The 6,987-nt window shown below is 32.2% G+C and overlaps 1 long non-coding RNA gene across 1 annotated transcript; it reads left to right on the top strand.

Moving 5' to 3' along the window:
- Positions 1-2,793: 2,793 nt before the first annotated feature.
- Positions 2,794-6,663, top strand: LOC107624069 (uncharacterized). Its single transcript, XR_001616752.3, has 3 exons — positions 2,794-3,334; positions 3,994-5,609; positions 6,282-6,663. It is a non-coding gene; the product is annotated as an uncharacterized LOC107624069 (long non-coding RNA).
- The last annotated feature ends 324 nt before the right edge of the window (positions 6,664-6,987 follow it).

Below are 6,987 nucleotides of genomic sequence, written 5' to 3'. Positions count from 1 at the left end.
GAGATACAATGTGAAACGTGAAAATGTCATGAGGTACAAAATAAATCTCTAAAAGTTGTTTAAATACTAAACTAGTAACCTAGGTTTACAGAAAATGAGTAAACTACGATAGATAGTGTAGAAATCCACTTCCGGGGCCTACTTGGTGTGTGCTGGGGTTGAGACTTGAGCTTTACACGTGCCTAGGCTATTTTGGGCATTTAACTCCAACTTGTAACCTGTTTCTGGTGTTTAACGCCAGAATAGGGCAGAGAGCTGGCGTTGAACGCCAGTTTGCATCGTCTAAACTCGGGCAAAGTATGGACTATTATATATTGCTGTTAAGCCCTGGATGTCTACTTTTCAACGCAATTGAGAGCGCGCCATTTGGACTCATGTAGCTCTAGAAAATCCACTTTGAGTGCAGGGAGGTCAGAATCCAACAGCATCTGCAGTCCTTCAGCCTTTGAATCAGATTTTTGCTCAGGTCCCTCAATTTCAGCCAGAAAATACCTGAAATCACAGAAAAACACAAAAACTCATAGTAAAGTCCAGAAGTGTGAATTTTGCTTAAAAACTAATAAAAATATACTAAAAACTAACTAAATCATACTAAAAACTATCTAAAAACAATGCCAAAAAGCGTATAAATTATCCGCTCATCACAACACCAAACTTAAGTTGTTGCTTGTTCCCAAGCAACTGAAAATCAAATAGGATAAAAAGAAGAGAATATACTATAAATTCCAAAATATCAATGAAACTTAGCTCCAATCAAATGAGCGGGACTAGTAGCTTTTTGCCTCTGAACAGTTTTGGCATCTCACTTTATCCTTTGAAGTTCAGAATGATTGGCATCTATAGGAACTCAGAATTCAGATAGTGTTATTGATTCTCCTAGTTTAGTATGTTGATTCTTGAACACAACTACTTTATGAGTCTTGGCCGTGGCCCTAAGCACTTTGTTTTCCAGTATTACCACCGGATACATAAATGCCACAGACACATAACTGGGTGAACCTTTTCAGATTGTGACTCAGCTTTGCTAGAGTCCCCAATTAGAGGTGTTTAGGGTTCTTAAGCACACTCTTCTTTTTGCTTTGGACCTCGACTTTAACCGCTCAGTCTCAAGTTTTCACTTGACACCTTCACGCCACAAGCACATGGTTAGGGACAGCTTGGTTTAGCCGCTTAGGCCAGGATTTTATTGCTTTTGGGCCCTCCTATCCATTGATGCTCAAAGCCTTGGATCCTTTTTTATTATCCTTGCCTTTTGGTTTTAAGGGCTATTGGCTTTTTGCTCTTGCCTTTTGGTTTAAAGAGCTTTTGGCTTTTTCTGCTTGCTTTTTCTTTTCCCTCTTTTTTTTTTGCCATTTTTCTTTTCCTTTTTTTTTGCAAGCTTTGGTATTCACTGCTTTTTCTTGCTTCACTACAACAAATATGGCCTTTAGCAACGCCAAATTTTGTAACATCTTAAAACCGTTCTTGTAGATAGGTTTAGACAACGGTTTTTTATAGTGTTACCGTTGAATTCAATTTTTCATTATTTTATAGCAACAAATTAAAACCGTTCTCTTTGACTATTTTAAAGAACGGTTTTATAACCGTTACCATGATTTGTATTTAAGCAACGATTTTTTATCGTTGTTTAAATAATTGTACAAAGAAAACGCATAAAAACCGTTGCCAAAATGCTACACTTTAAAACCGTTCTATTAGATGGTCTTAGACAACGATTTTTACAGTGTTGCTGTTGAAGTTCAATTTTTTATTATGCTATAGTAATGAAATAAAACCGTTCTCTTTGACTATTTTAAAGAACGGTTTTATAACCATTACAACAATTGTTTATGAAACAACAATTTTCTAATATTATTTAAATAATTATACAAATTAAACAATACCAATAAAAATAATTTTAAATAATCATATAAATTAAAACTATTTTTCTATAAATACTGAATTTATAAAATACTCAAAAACTATTGTTATAAATATATAACGAATATTTTTTTGAAAAATAAAATTAAAATAAATTTATAATAAATATTATATATTTTTGTTATAAATATATAACAAATATTATTTAAAAAAATAAAAATAAAATTAATTTATAATAAATATTTTATATTTTTATTATAAATATATAATAAATATTATTATAAAAAAATAAAATTAAAATAATTTTAGAATAAATATTATATATTTATTGAAAAAATTTCTCTCTAAGATAATTAAGGACACTGATCTCTTAAAAAAAAATATCAGAGCGCGCTCTTCCTCCCTCCACCATCAACGTAACTCTAACGTACACCAATTAAGCCATCAGACTCAGAGCTGTAACAATCCAAATTTTCAAAAAATTAAATAATGAGTTATTTACAATTTATTATAATTGTTGAGAATTTTATTTTAAGAAAATTATTTGACTGAGAATAATTAATTAGAGTTTCATGAAAATTAAAATTTAAATTAATTTAAATTTTATTAAAATTTTTATTATAATTGAATGTTTCACATAATTTCAGTAATTAATAAATAAAAAAGAATTATATAATTTAAGTTAAATAACTTTTATTATAAATAATTTATGATTTAATTAAGTTCCTTATTAATACTTTATTCCTTATTATGAATATTTTACATTATATAATTTGATTTAAATAATTGATATTCATGTAATTTAATACTTTATTTTTTATGAGTAAAAAATTAATTATTTCGTCTTATAATTTTAAATGAGAATGCATAATTAAAAATCAATTAATAAATTGATACAACAAATTCCTTTAACTCTAAATTCCCAATTTCATTTTACCCTAAATTCCTACCTTAAACAAAAGAAACCCTAATTTTCTCCTTTTCCCAGCATGAAACACGCAGCCCTTCACCCCCCTTTTCTCTTTCAACCCATGCACACACAGCAAAGGAAGAGAAGAGAGGTCATGTCACCGTCAGATCTGAAGCCGCCGAGGAGCCGAACGCCGTCGAAGCCGCACCGTCGCGTCACCGTCGCTCTGCCTCCGTTGAACCCGTCACACCGCCGCTGCCGTGATGTCATTGCTGTCGCAAGGGAGAAGAGATGCGTGAGGAAGGAAGCTCGTAGGGGAGAAAAAAGACGCCGCCTGTGCTGCCAGCTCCGTCGCGTATGAATTCCACTATCGCCGTCGAAGGTCCGTCGCCGTGGCCGTGGAGAGGAGCCGCCGTTCATGCTTGTCGCCACCAAAAGAAGAGCCGCTGCCACCGTCGATTGTCACTGGAAAACACACCGTACCGCCGTGCCTCTGGTCGCCGGAATCACGGACCGGGGAGAAGGGGGCTGCCACTCCTGTTGCTGCTGCTTCGTACTTTTATTGTAAGCTGTCTCTGTTTTGAATTCCATTGAATTCATTTCTGTTTTTGATTCCATTGAGTTTGAATTCTCCATTTTGCTGTAACCATGGTCACTGTTGTTGGAGTTTAATTGATTTGGTTTCTGTTTTGATTGGAATTTTAATTTGGTATAATGCTGTCTATTTTGGTCACTAGTTCTCTGAGTTTAAATGATGGGTTCTCTCAGTGATAATATTCTAGGTGATTGAGTGATGCAACTTTTATGTAAATTAAGCTTTATAACACTCCCTATAAACATAGAGATGGATTATCACACTTCACCACCCTAAAGATACTGTAAACATGGAGATGGATTATAACTGGTGACTATTTCCTTATGAGGAGTAGCATTCTAGAGTTAATGAGTTATTGCATGAGTTATAGAGTTCATGAATACATGCAATCCATCTTTTTTATTTTGTGGCACTATGCTTTTGCTACATTTCAATCTCAGACTTAATTTGATGCCCTGAACAAGCTGCTCTTACATTGTATTTTTATTGTTGCTATACTGTGCATTATTTCTACTATTATTTTTGCTTTGTATAATATATGACCTGTTTTCACATTAAGATCAGTGTATTAGTACTTCTATTGATTAGGCACATCTTATTAAAAGATGGGAATCTTTTTTTCTTTTAGCTGCTTTTTGCAATTGGTGTGTAACATGGAAAGGAGATAAACTCTGCAGTGGTTGCAGACAAGTGTGGTACTGCTCTGAGAAACATCAGGTAGTCGAATTGTTTAAATGTTTTATTTAGTCTTCTTTCCACAAATTTTATCCTAATAGTTATCTTTCTTTTCCTCGTTCCCTCTCTCTATTAGTAAACATTATTAGCATTAGGCTTAGTATTATATTTAATTTGCTAACTTTTTTGTTCACTGGAAAATCATTATAAAGGTGAGGGAGAACTTAGTATTATATTTAATTCTGCTTCCCTGCTTCTACCTCGCTGCTTCTGCTTCACCGCCTTGGCTGATTGTGGGTTGTCATCTGTGGTAAGTGGTCTTTTTCTCTGATTTTCTTTTGTTTAGTTAGGGCGTGTTTGGCTGTTGGCCATTTTTGTTGGAGTTAAGAAGAAGAAAGGAAAGTGGTGTGTGAGTTTTTGCTTTTGTGTTTGTTTCAGTCCTTTGAATAGTGATTAGAGTTTGGATTATGAGATGAGATGTGATTAACTGATTATGGTGTTGCGATTAGGGAGTGGAATAAAGTATGGGAATGTGGGATTTACTAATCTTTTGCTGTTGCTTTTGTTCACTAAATTATTATTTGAAAATGCTGTTGTGATTTTATTTTAATTTTAATATTGATTTAGTATGTAACTGGTTCTCTGTCAATGCTGCTCTGATTTTGTTTTAATTTTAATATTCATTTGTTATAATACTGTTATAATTTTGATTTGGCAATTAGGTCTCTGAAAATGTTATTCTGGTTTTGTTTTGGTTTTAATATTAATTTTATATTGATGTAGTATAATGCTGTTTGATTTTGATTTGGAAATTGGTTCTCTGGAAATGCTATTTTAATTTTAACATTGATTTGGTATAGTGCTATTCTGATTTTGGTCAGAATAGGATAAGAGTATTGGAAAACTGATTCATCTGTGTTTTCTTGACCTCTCTAACACTCCATTGCAGACACTACCAGATTCCATTTGTGATCTGCATAATTTGCAGATACTATTGTTGAAAAACTACCCTAAACTCACAAGTTTACCTAAAAGAATATGTGATTTGATAAGCTTGCGTTACCTTGATATCAGAGGTAGCAGTGTGCAAGAGATGCCTTAGGAAATGCTATAACTAACTCATAGTTCTTGATGAGTGTTGCAGAGAAATCAAACGGTATCTTTTTTCTTTTGGATCATTTACTGTGAGAAGGATATAGATACCATACTCAGGAATATATGAAAAGATGAGTATGTAATAAGTCTTGGCTTTAATAGTCATAAATTGACTTGGTATATACTTTTTATCTTCTTCAAAAACTAGTACTTTCATAGCTTCTTCTAGCACTGATATTATAAGTTTTAACATATTTATTTATTTTTTTTATATTCTCTATCATAGTCTTTACTATTTGAACTTTTTTCTTAATCATATTGAATCACAATGAATCCAAAATTTAAATCTTCTACAATTGAGCTACACTACAGGTAAAGAGCAATTGGATGAGAATGAAGGAAATAATATAGAGGAGCAGGACAAGGATTATATTAATCCAACTGAGACTAAGGTCATAGATAATACTGTGAAAGGTAAATTTTTGATCTCTTTAAAAACATTTTATGACATCATTTCTCTTTAAATTTACTGCTATGAAAGATTTATATATGATAACTTCTTTGTATAATAGGGATATATTTTAATAAATAATTTATTGGATCTATTAATTGGTGAGGGGCGGCAGGGCGGGGGTTGAAAAAGAGTGTTTGGTGAGCATGATGATGAAAATGGTTGTATGTGAGGACATGGTTTTTTGTTATTTTCATTAATAAGCACAATTAATTTACTTGAATTGATTAATTTGAGCTAGGCTTTCAATAAAATTAAGACTCAAGTTAAATAGCAAAACCTGAACAAGAAAATCAAGACTCAAGTGTTAAATAGTTAGTTTTCTTATAGCAGTTGTGAGAGTCTGTGATTTTTACTTGATGCACTAGGCTATAAATAACTCTCTCTCTATGTAATTGAGGTGTAATTGCTATCATTTTTCTAAATAATAGTTCAGTTTACTTTCACTGCAAGCTATCTATTTTTTTAGCTTCTGCATCTTTTCTATTTAGTCCTAGTTCATTCTTTCTTCTTTCTTTTTTCGAAAAGTTTCTAGTTCATTCTTTGGGGAAGTTTCTAGTTCATTCTGCATCTTTTCTAGTAGTTTTAGTATCTTTAAATATATTATGGTAATTTTAATTAGTCTCTTTGTATAGAGACAACAGTGAAGAAAACATGAGGACCTACAGAATGCTTGAAGATTCATGCAGGACAGTTGGAAGATAGAGAAGAAATTACTCTAGATATTGAAGGAGAGGCAATTGGTCCTACTGGTGAAGCTGTAAACAACTTGAGCAAATTGGGCACAGTGGCAAGGAATTCAAATATTTGTCCATTAATTTTCACAAACTGCAAGAGGATTAAAGATAAAGAAGCTATTTGGGAATATGTTCAATTGAGAATATTAGTCTTGTTTCTTTTAGAAACATAAGGACATATACATATATTTTATTCTTACTAGCAAATAATGTGATTGTGGATCTGACAACAATGTTTATAAGTCAAATTTAATGGGAAATGTGCAATTATTTTTCTTTAGTGAATTTATTCAAATAGTTTAGATTATTTATTGACATTAAATAATTAAAAAAATTGAAATTAAAACTGTTGCCAAAAAAGGACACAAATGGTAACGTTTTAAAACCGTTGTCTTAGACGACTATAAAATGGCAATGATATTAAAACCGTTGCCAAAAAACGACACCAACAGTAACGCTTTAAAACCGTTGGCTTTGTGAATAATAAAACTACAACAGTTTAAAACCGTTGCCTATTCAGTTATGGTTTTAAACCGTTGGATTATGAAAGAGAACGTTTTAAAACCGTTGCTTATCGAGTAACGGTTCAAAACCGTTGTTTAAA

This window comes from Arachis ipaensis, chromosome B10, assembly GCF_059453495.1.
Source record: "Arachis ipaensis isolate K30076 ecotype BB chromosome B10, ASM5945349v1, whole genome shotgun sequence".
NCBI classification, from domain to species: domain Eukaryota; kingdom Viridiplantae; phylum Streptophyta; class Magnoliopsida; order Fabales; family Fabaceae; genus Arachis; species Arachis ipaensis.
This window is presented reverse-complemented; position numbering and strand designations above follow the sequence as displayed.